The following is a 10,880-nucleotide window of genomic DNA, read 5'->3' as shown; positions in this document are numbered from 1 at the left end:
AGGGCGGGAAATGTTTTGGCGGGAACCCGAGTCGGCTATCGTCTGCTTCAACGACCCGAGTGCTTAGGAGATTTCGTAACACCTCTTCCTTGGCGACTCACTTTGCATATTGCACGATTACAAAATGTGTTGATATTAAAACGTTATAAATGAGAGGCAAGTGTTCAGGTGTAATACGCGTAGCAAGGGCGTGTAATACTCATAATAAATCGCTTAGAAAGAGATGTTACGAAGCCTCCCTTCCCCCGAAGGTCATTGTACGTTCGAGCACCCTTTCTTACGCATACTTACCCCGAAGAATGGCGAAATTTATAGGGAAACAAAGGGAAATATGGGAGGAAAAGAACGTGGAAGCAGGTAGAGAATTGCGTAAGGGTTTATATGGAGGAGAAAATGTTGTTTGACTTGCTTTGTTTACGTTTTGGTAGGGAGAGAAGGGTTGGAGGAAACGTTGAGGAGTGTAGAGAGGGAAGGAGGGGTTGGAGGAAACGTAGAGGGAGTGGAGAGATCCGGTGAGCAACGCAGGTGAAGATTCCGGACATTGACCTCCCCCCCCCTTTCTCTCTCTCTCTCTCTCTCTCTCTCTCTCTCTCTAGCGAAAGTGAGAAAATTTACTTAGCGAATTAGTCAAGCGGCAGAAATAATAACAAAGAACAGGACCTTAATAACAGTCATAAGCAAAAGTTAGCTGTCTTCTCTCCTCCGGGTGTGGCAATGGGAGGTGATTCTTGAACTTTTTTTTTTTAGGTCAGAGGAATACGAAACACAGCGAAACATTTTGGGAGGGAAGCAAAACCTATGTATTTTGGGAAAAAATTAAGAAATATGGTAGACAAAAGACAGCTGGGAGAGGGGAATTTTTGTGCATGGCTGTGCGTTTTAAAATCAGGTGAGGCAAAGAATTAGTAAAAAAAATAAATAAATAAATATAATAAACTTGTACTGAAAGGATAATCTGAGTGGCTTTTGTAAAATGTTTCCTAACTTATTTAAAGTCTATGGTGGTTGATGTAAAACTGAGGTGAAATGAATCGTACTTGAATGGGTGTAATGATGGTAGTAGTAGTAGTAGTAGTAGTAGTAGTAGTAGTAGTGGATCGTTTCTGTAGTAATTGAACTAAAAATGGGGGTTTCAGCTCTGTAACTGTGGAAATGCTTCACCAACATCACTACCCCTACTTGTACAACTACTACCGCAACTACTGCTAATTAATATTCATGATAGTATTGTAAACAGTGCAAAAAACAAATAAGGCATTACTGAGTGCAATTAGTAGAGGTTACACGGGAGAAGATATATACATCCTGGATTGAATGGGTCTATTTCTTAGCTGTTCTTTACGAAGGGTCGTTTATGAGTAAGATTGTATGGTGGCAGCAGATTTAAGAGAATACACAGGTAGTGGGGAGATTGACTGGGATAATTTTCTCCTAAAAACGTAATTATATTTAATGTGATTGATAGGGATTATTTCTCTTAAAAGCATAATTATAGTAAAGGGGTTAATGGGATTATTTCTCACCTGCCTTCATAGCTCAGTGGCTAGAGCGCTGGTCTAGTAAACCAGAGGCCGGGAGTTCGATCCTCCCTGAAGGCACGTGGACAGCAATATAATTATTAACCATACGAGGAAGTAAAAGCGGAAGTTATGTAGTTTATCAGAACGTAGGCTACAAGTAGATTTTATTCAAGGTTTTTCAAGGATAAGGCAGAATGGTAGTCGACAATTGTTTCACTTTCATCAGGTCGAATTATACTATGGGTAGTGACATTAACCCATTAGTGCCCAAAGCCCACTAAAAAGAATGGATTTAATTTTCAGAAGTGTTGGCGGAGGCGTTATTCTGTCTACCCTTCTAGCACAATCCTTCACATTGAAACCCGGGCACCAGTGGATTAAATTACTGGCTAAGTCTTCCACTCTAGATGAAGCGAAATATTGTGTCTTCGTCAGAATTGTACGGAGAGGCGAATACATATATACCCGAAAAAAATCAAACCATCTGGAACACGCACTAGTAGGCATAGGATTTTCATTGTACCTCGTCAGGTGTGCATTTTCTCCGTACGGAACTGATGAGATGGTAGTTTTTTTTTAGCTGTACACTTATTAAACACTCTACCTTGGATTGTGGTGGACCGCGGAACGATATTAACATCTGAAAGTCGCTTGGAGGAGTGTGTAGATTCGACCTCCCCACCAAACATGTTCTGTGTGTGTGTGTGTGTGTGTGTGTGTGTGTGTGTGTGTGTGTGAAGAATAAGTTATAATACAGACTCTAGTTTTTCAGTCTTTCCTGTGGGGCTTCCATGGTAGTTATTTAGTGCAAGAAATCAGTGTTTATTTTTCCCCTACAGATTAAGAGTGTAGTAATTAGTTTTTCCTTTCAGTCTCTCCTAAAAAATTACCATGATTTTTTTTTTTTTTGTTCGGGATATTAATGTTTATATTCACTGTAGCATTTAGTTTTTTTTTTTGAGTTTCCATGTCAGTTTTTCCATATTGCGTGTTGGACCTTTTGCACTATTACCTGCTGTATCAGGTTGGTAGGCGGCGGATAGTCTTCTTGGTTTACTATCCTTGTCTTATGGAAGTATATATCATAGTAATAATTTTCTCTATAGCGAAGAGCCTAGAGAGGACCATTAGGGCTGTTGCTGTTACTGTCACTGCACACACACACACACACACACACACACACACACACACACACACACACACACACACACACACACACACACACACACACACACACACACGCACACACACACACACACACACACACACACACACACACACACACACACACACACACACACACACACACACACACAACCCAATTAGCCATAAACCGTCTCGGGTCCCTTTAATGACCTGCGTAGGAGAGTTAATTAGATGGTAAATTAGGCTGAGTTAATTAAAAAGGATATAATTAAAGATGGCAGGGGTTGTAATTAGGGAGGAGGCGGTGTGTTGGTTTTGTTAATGACACTTTAGTTTCGGGAGATTTGGGTAAACTCTGGGATTGGAGTAATTTTGTTTATTTTTTTGAGATTCTTTGGTTCCGTTTTTCAGTTGTAATTGTGTGTGTGTGTGTGTGTGTGTGTGTGTGTGTGTGTGTGTGTGTGTGACTAGTGTTATTTGTTTATTTTTTCAATTTATTTATCCTTCCAATATTCCTGTGTCTTCATTCTTCCATTATCTTCCCCTTCACTCTTTCCTTCATTAATCTCCTCCTTTCTTTGCTTCCTTCTTTTCTTTTTTCATTCTTCCTTCCTCTCCCTGTCTTCCTTTTCTTCCCTCATTTCCTTCCTCATCTTTAATTTCTTTTCCTCCCCCTCCTCCTCCTCCTTCCAACATTCCTCCCTTCCCTCTTCCTTTCCTTCCTTCCCTGCCTTTTCCTTTCTCCCTGTCTTCTCTTTCCCTCCTGTTTTCTTCCCTTAGTTTTCTTTCCTCCTCCTTGTTACCTTCCTTTCCTCCCTCATTTCTTTCCTCTTTCCTCCAATTATTATTCTGTAGCTTTTCACAACTCTGCCTACCTACCTACCTACCTGCTTACCCACACACCCACTCACCTACCTACCTACCTACCTACCTGCGCACCCATCCACAAACTTACCTACCCACCTACCTACCTTCCCTTCTCCTTCCGTTTTCCTCCTCCCTCTTCCCTTCCTACCTACCGTATTTTCTTCCTCCATCCACCTTTCCTCTCTTCAACTCTCTCATTCTCCCCTTCCCTCCAGTCCTTCCCGCCACCCCCGACGTACAGACCGTGTACTCAGAATCACTACTTGAGCGTTACACACACACACACACACACACACACACACACACACACACACACACACACACACACACACACACCTAATTGCCACGTAGCTAAATAAATCAAGGTTCCAGTGTGCTCTCTCTCTCTCTCTCTCTCTCTCTCTCTCTCTCTCTCTCTCACACACACACACACACACACACACACACACACACACACACACACACACACACACACACACACACACACACACACACACACACACACCTTCAAGTGTTTGCATTTTCTTAAGGGCGTCATGATGAAAGATAGATAGATAGATAGATAGATATTGACGGGAAGGTAGTTTGGTGTGTTGGTATGTAGTAGATAGGTAGGCAGGTAGGTAGATAAGTCGGTAGGTAACAAGGTAAGTAGGTAGGTAGGTAGGTAGACATAAAGAAAGGTAGTTTGATATGTTGGTAGGTGAAAATATGTATTAGTAGGAATGTAGGTGGATGTAAGTATGCAAGTGGATGAAAAGGTAAGTAGATTAGGGTAAGTAGGGAGAGAGAGAGAGAGAGAGAGAGGGAGAGGAAAACTATAAACGTCCCTATCTTCCTAAACTCACACACACCCAAGTTAATGCTAATTCGACCCACGTGGCCTGATAAGAGAGAGAGAGAGAGAGAGAGAGGATGGAAAGGAAGACATAAAGAGAGATTGTAGAGATGGAAAAGGAGAGAGAGAGAGAGAGAGAGAGAGACTAAATCACGACATTAAAGGAAAGGAAGAGGAAATTGGATGAAAAAGATGATGAAGGAAGCAGAGACGAGGAGGAAAAAGGGTTAAGAGGAGATGGAAGGAATGGAAAAAAATGAAGGGAAAGAAGAGATTGATAAATGGAAATAGAGAGAGGCTAAAGTGAAGGGAAAGAGGAAGTAAGGAAGAGGCTAGAGAGAAGGGAAGAGGGAGTAAGGAAGAGGGAGAGAGGGAGTAAGGACGAGGCTAGGTAGAAGGAAAGAGGGAGGAAGAAGAAGGCTAGAGAGAAGGGAAGAGGGAAAGAGGGAGGAAGGGTAGAGGAGAGTACAAAGGAAAGCAAACAGCAATAGACTTACCCTTAAGTGGCTGTTTAGTATAGGGAAGGCCCTCTCTCTCTCTCTCTCTCATATATAATCACAAAACACTCCATACTTCGTAAATTGAACGTAATTGAACCCTTCCCTTTGACTACTACACAGGGCTGAACACTTTGTCAATTGGATTACGTCTTATAGGTTTTTTTAGAAGCATCATCATCAGTAGGAGCGGCTATGTTCGTATGTCACTCACTAATGATTTCCGGATGTGGGGTGTTTTACTTCCGTAGATTTTAGTGACTTTAGCGGGGTCATGTCACACCACACCACACCATATATCACACCACACCATATCATTCCACACCACACTACACCACACCATACAACATCACGGTACCACACCACACCACACCACACAAAATCCCCCTCCCACACCGCACCAAGGGCCCCGAAGCTCCCGCATCCAGGTTTTTTTTTTTATTATTTCTTGTTAATGTCAGTTTAATTCAGCTGAGTGGAGATCCATCCAAATAATGTCTATCCGTCCATCCATCCATTTATTCGTTCATTCTTTCAATTATCCATCCATCCGTTCAGTCATCCATCCTTTCATTCATTCATTCATCATCCTTTCTCTCATCTGGGCATCCATCCATTCGTTTGTCCATCCATCCATCCACTTACCTATTCGTCCATCCATCTCTCCAACTATATACCTCATCCCGGCTTCCAACCATCCAGCTACCCATCCAACTATCTGTCTCTCCATTCGCCTATCCATCCATCCATCGATTCATCCATCCAGCCTACCATCCAGCCACTGAACCGTCTGTCCATCCATCCACCCATCCACGTTTCCATCCATTCATCTACCCATTGAATCGTTCATCCATTCATACATCCACCACCCACCCACCCTACCACCCATCCATCGGTCCATCCATTCATCCGTCCGTCCATCCATCCATCTAACCGTCCTCCCATCCATCCATCCATCCATGTAATCATTGAGTCTTCTGCATATCCACCCAACTCACCATCCATCCTTCCATTCACCCATGTAAGCATCCGTCCTTATGACCACTGAACATTTCGTCCATCCTAACATCCGCTCATCCACCCATCTAGGAATTTTTCAGTTCATCCATCCATCCATCCGTTCATTCTTCCACCTATCCGTCTGGGGGTTACTTATCCATTTACCCGTCCACCTACACCCAGCCACCAGCCCACCCTTCAATCCATCCATCCCCCCACTCAACCATTCACCAAACCACCCACTCCCAGGCGCCCACCCACCCATCCTTCCATCCATCCTTCCAACCATCCAGCCATCTGTCCAACAGTTCGTCCCTGTAACTATAGAGCTTATTCTCCATCCACTTCTCAGTCCTGCCATCCATCCATCCATCCATCCATGCGAGTAGTGTGGTGTGGTGTGGTGTGGTGTGGTAGACAGGAAGTACAGGTGACTGATGAAGCGTATCCAGCCACTGTCTGTTGTCTTAAGGAGTACCCCCCCCCTCCACACACACACACACACACACACACATAGACCTTCTTTCTTCTTTGTTCTCTCACTCTTTCTTGCTTTGTGTGTGTGTCTTATTTATCGTGTGTGTGTGTATATATCACACACACACACACACACACACACACACACACACACACACACACACACATACAGACGAAGGTCTGTATGGTCTGTGTATCTGTATACTGTAATTCTTTCACTACCAAACTCCTTCTTCTTCCCTCCCTCTTTTCCCTCTTTTGGTCTTCGTTTTTAATTATTTTCATCAGTCCCTCTTTTCCCCTCTTCCACTGCCTTGCTCTGCCCCCCCCTCTTTCTAATCCAATTAGTTATGATTAATTTTTTGGCTAATTTGTTTTCCCCGTATCAACATTCCTATTTTCGTGTTCTCTTTCACTCTTCCTCCGTTTCCTTCTCTCTCTCTCTCTCTCTCTCTCTCTCTCTCAGCAGCTAGTGAAGCGAATCTTGTTAGTACAAGTGTGTCGTGAGAGAGAGAGAGAGAGAGGATCGTACCGCTATTAAAGACAAAGTAGATGAAGAAACAGAATGATGATTATGATGAGGAGGTTGATAGATAGATATACTGCAGGTAAATAGATAGAAATGGGGGGGGGAGGGTAATTTCCCACGTTCAATATTCATCCTCGTCCTTCATGTGACTGGAATATTAAGTAAAGGAATACACAATGAATCCAAATGAATCCAAAACAACTCCTTATGACACTGGTTAGCAAATGAATCCAAAGTTGAACTCCTTATATCACTGGTTAGCAAGTGGAGGTACAGGATCAAAAAATTTCCATGTCTGTATTTCGGTATCTTATAATATTTAGCGTATATAATTTTCTTTTGGTGTCTATACGGTGTCTGTTTATTGCTGTTAACTTCCTACTTAATCCATCAGTGTTTCTAGGCGAGATTAGAGTCTCCTTGGTTACTAGTCATAATTATCCCCAGTTCTGCGCACACCTGGCCATCAACGGAAGTGAAGGGAGTGAAAACAGTAAAGCAATTGCTACCCACGTGCCTTCAGGGAGGATCGAACTCCCGGCCTCTGGTTTACTAGACCAGCGCTCTAGCCACTGAGCTATGAAGGCAGGTGATGGGCGTGGGAATATACCTGTGTTTAATTAGGAGCTCCTCTCTCTCTCTCTCTCTCTCTCTCTCTCTCTCTCTCTCTCTCTCTCCATTTTATTACTAAAAAAAATCTACCCCTCTTCATGTCAATTTATCTACCCCAACGTCTTCCTTCATTCCCACTCACCGTATTACCTGTCGTCACCTCTTTTGTCACCTCGTCTACTTCTACTGGCCGCCTCTGTTCATGTTAGTTTCTACCGTCTACCTCCACCTCTGTCTTTCTACCACTTCTTCTTCCTCTCTCCTCTTCCCTTTATTCCTTGAGTTATTCGTCAACCTCTTCTTCTACTCCTACCTTTCCACATCTAAAGTACCTCACCCTCTTCCTCTTTTTACCTCTCGTGTCAATCAACTTCGTCTGTTTACCTCCCTGTACCTCTCAAACCTCCAATTCTACCCCTTATACTTTCCCTCTTGTTTCTTCCTCTCTACCTCCGTCTACCTCTTTCTCTGTCTGTCTTCCTCTGTCTCAGTTTTTACCCCTGTATTTTTTAACTTTGCCTGTCTCTGCATCTTTCTGTCTCCCTTTCTCTTCTAAGCTGCATCTCTTCTCCTCACCCTCTACACACACACACACACACACACACACACACACACACACACACACACACACACACACACACACACACACACACACACACGACAGAGAGAGAGCTGTTGTGTATGGACAGATGGTAATTATCGACTATAGATAGTGGATGATCCGTTACTCTCTCTCTCTCTCTCTCTCTCTCCCCTTCCTTCCTTCCTTCCTTCCTTCCGTTCCCTCATAATATATATAAAAGATCACAAAATATTCTTTATACAATTTCCCTAAAACATAATTGATTCAGACTTATTCCAGAGACTAACTATACCTGAGAGAAAAATCTTACACACACACACACACACACACACACACACACACACACACACACACACACACACACACACACACACACACACACACACACACACACACACACACACACACGTAGGACCACTTTGTCATTCCTTTGAAATTTCCTCGGGTCATTTCAATTCTCCCAACGTTGCTGCTTCTCACTATTTCCTGTACGACTGTTGGGAGGATTGTTGAGGAGGGTAGGGGAATGTCTTGTCTCTCTCTCTCTCTCTCTCTCTCTCTAGTGTGTGTGTGTGTGTGAATGCTTGGATTTTGTCTAGTTAGCGAAGTTTCAAAAAGACTTTGTTATGATCTGTGTAAGGGAGAAAGGAAGGAAGGAAGGAAACCTGTGAAGGAAGGAAGGAGAGGATGGAGGGGGATCGAAGGAAGGAAGAGAGGAGAGAGAGAGGGAAATATAAAGGGATTCAGAATGCATGATGAATATGGAGAGAAAAAATGGAGGTAAAGAGAGTGAGAAGGAGAGAAGAGGGGAATGGAGGAGGGTAAATGTATGTGATAGGAAGAGGAATGGAAGGAAAATGGAAGAGGAAAGTGGAGGGAGAGAGAGAGAGAGAGAGAGAGAGAGAGATGAAAGTAATTATGATAGAAGGAAAAAGACGTGAAAGAGAGAGAGAGAGAGAGAGAGAGAGAGAGAGAGAGAGAGAGGTCATACCATCCCAGTCTTTTTTTTCCATCCTTTCATATCCTCTCTCAAACTATCTTTTTTTTCTCTCTCTCTCTCTCTCTCTCTCTCTCTCTCTCTCTCTCACACACACACACACACACACACACACACACACACACACACACACACACACACACACACACACACACACACACACACACACACACACACACACACTCCTTCTCCTCCTCCTCCTCCTCCTCATCATCATCATCATCATCATCATCATCATTTTCTTCCCAATAATCTCTTCTGCATCCCACGAACCTCCCATTCTTCCCCTTCCCTTCTTCCTCCATTCTTCCTCCTTCCCTCCATTTCTCCACACGTCCCTCCATTTCTCCACCCTTCCCTCCTTCTCCTCCTTCCCTCCATTTCTTCACCCTTCCCTCCTTCTCCTCCTTCCCTCCATTTCCCCACCCTTCCCTCCATTTCTCCACCCTTCCCTCCTTCTCCTCCTTCCCTCCATTTCTCCACCCTTCCTCCTTCCCTCCATTTAATCCCTCATTTTTCCTAATCAACTCTCTTTCCCCCCTCTCCTTCCCTTTCCCTTCCTCCCCTCCCTCTCCTCCCCTTACCTCATCCCCTCCCTAGCACCACCCACTTCCCTCCCCACATTCTCTCTTTCCTCATCTCCTTCTCCTCTCTGATCCAGTTCCCCCCTCTCTTCTCTTTACCCTACGTGCAGTCCTTCTCTCCCTCCCTCCTTTCCTCTCTTCCTCCCTCCTTTCCTCTCTTTCACCCTCCCTTCCTCTCTCCCTCCCTTCCTTCTTCTGTTCCTCCCTCCTTTCGTTTGTTCCTCCTTCCCTTCTTCAATTCCTCCCTCTTTTCCTTTCTTCCCCCTTCACTTCCGCTCTTCCTCCCTCCCTTCCTCTCCTCCTCCCTTTCTTCTCTTCCTCCCTCCCTCCCTCTTTCCCCCTTCACTCCTCTTCCTCCCTCACTCCCTCTCATTCACTCTCCCTCCTTCCCTTTCACTCCCCGGATTCCCCCCTCTCTCCAGCCTCCTTCCTCCCCCTTCCCCTTTCATCAATGCCCCCTTGTGGTCATCTGGCAACATCTTCAATTGCAATATCAACAAAAGACCGTCAAGATGCAAGATTATTTTTTTTTCTCTCCTCTCTCATCCATCTTTCATCATCCATCTTTTTTTTTTCGTCTCCCTGTTTTTTCTCTCTCTTGTGTGTCATTTTCTCTCACGATTCATTATCGTTTTTTCTTTCTTCCTTTTTTTTTATTATTTGTGTTTTCTGAGTTCTGAAAGGGGACTCACATGCACACAGATATGTACACGTGTGTGTGTGTGTGTGTGTGTGTGTGTGTGTGTGTGTGTGTGTGTGTGTGTGTGTGTGTGTGTGTGTGTATGCTTACCCCTTAACCCTTCTTGATGCAGTTTCTCTCTCTCTCTCTCTCTCTCTCTCACACACACACACACACACACACACACACACACACACACACACACACACACACACACACACACACACACACACGTCCCCCTTCTCCCTCCCTCCGTCTCTCGTCTCTCCCTCCCATAATATCTTCACTCGTTTTCCCTCCCTACTTATCTCCCTTCCTCCCTCGTTTCCTCCCATTTTTTTCCTCTCCCTGCCTCCCTGCCCATTGCAAAGGGTGGATAATGGGCAACAAAAAGCAACATTGCACACTCATGCCTTCAATGGACTTAGGAATTAATATGTATGGACGAGAGAAAGGACGAGGTTGTTGCAAGAGAGAGAGAGAGAGAAGGGGGAAGGTCAGCTCTGGAAGATTGCGAGTGTGTGTGGGTTTGCGTGTGTGTGTGTGTGTGTG

At 44.2% G+C, this 10,880-nt stretch overlaps 2 non-coding genes across 2 annotated transcripts; one reads left to right on the top strand and one right to left on the bottom strand.

Moving 5' to 3' along the window:
* The first annotated feature begins 1,525 nt into the window (after positions 1 to 1,525).
* Positions 1,526 to 1,598, top strand: TRNAT-AGU (transfer RNA threonine (anticodon AGU)). The gene has a single exon. It is a non-coding gene; the product is annotated as a tRNA-Thr (tRNA).
* A 5,789-nt stretch (positions 1,599 to 7,387) lies between these two features.
* TRNAT-AGU (transfer RNA threonine (anticodon AGU)) lies at positions 7,388 to 7,460 on the bottom strand. Its single transcript has one exon. It is a non-coding gene; the product is annotated as a tRNA-Thr (tRNA).
* Between the last annotated feature and the right edge of the window lie 3,420 nt (positions 7,461 to 10,880).

This window comes from Coenobita brevimanus, chromosome 49, assembly GCF_032717465.1.
Source record: "Coenobita brevimanus isolate Jiangsu-jjx chromosome 49, ASM3271746v2, whole genome shotgun sequence".
Classification (NCBI taxonomy): domain Eukaryota; kingdom Metazoa; phylum Arthropoda; class Malacostraca; order Decapoda; family Coenobitidae; genus Coenobita; species Coenobita brevimanus.
This window is presented reverse-complemented; position numbering and strand designations above follow the sequence as displayed.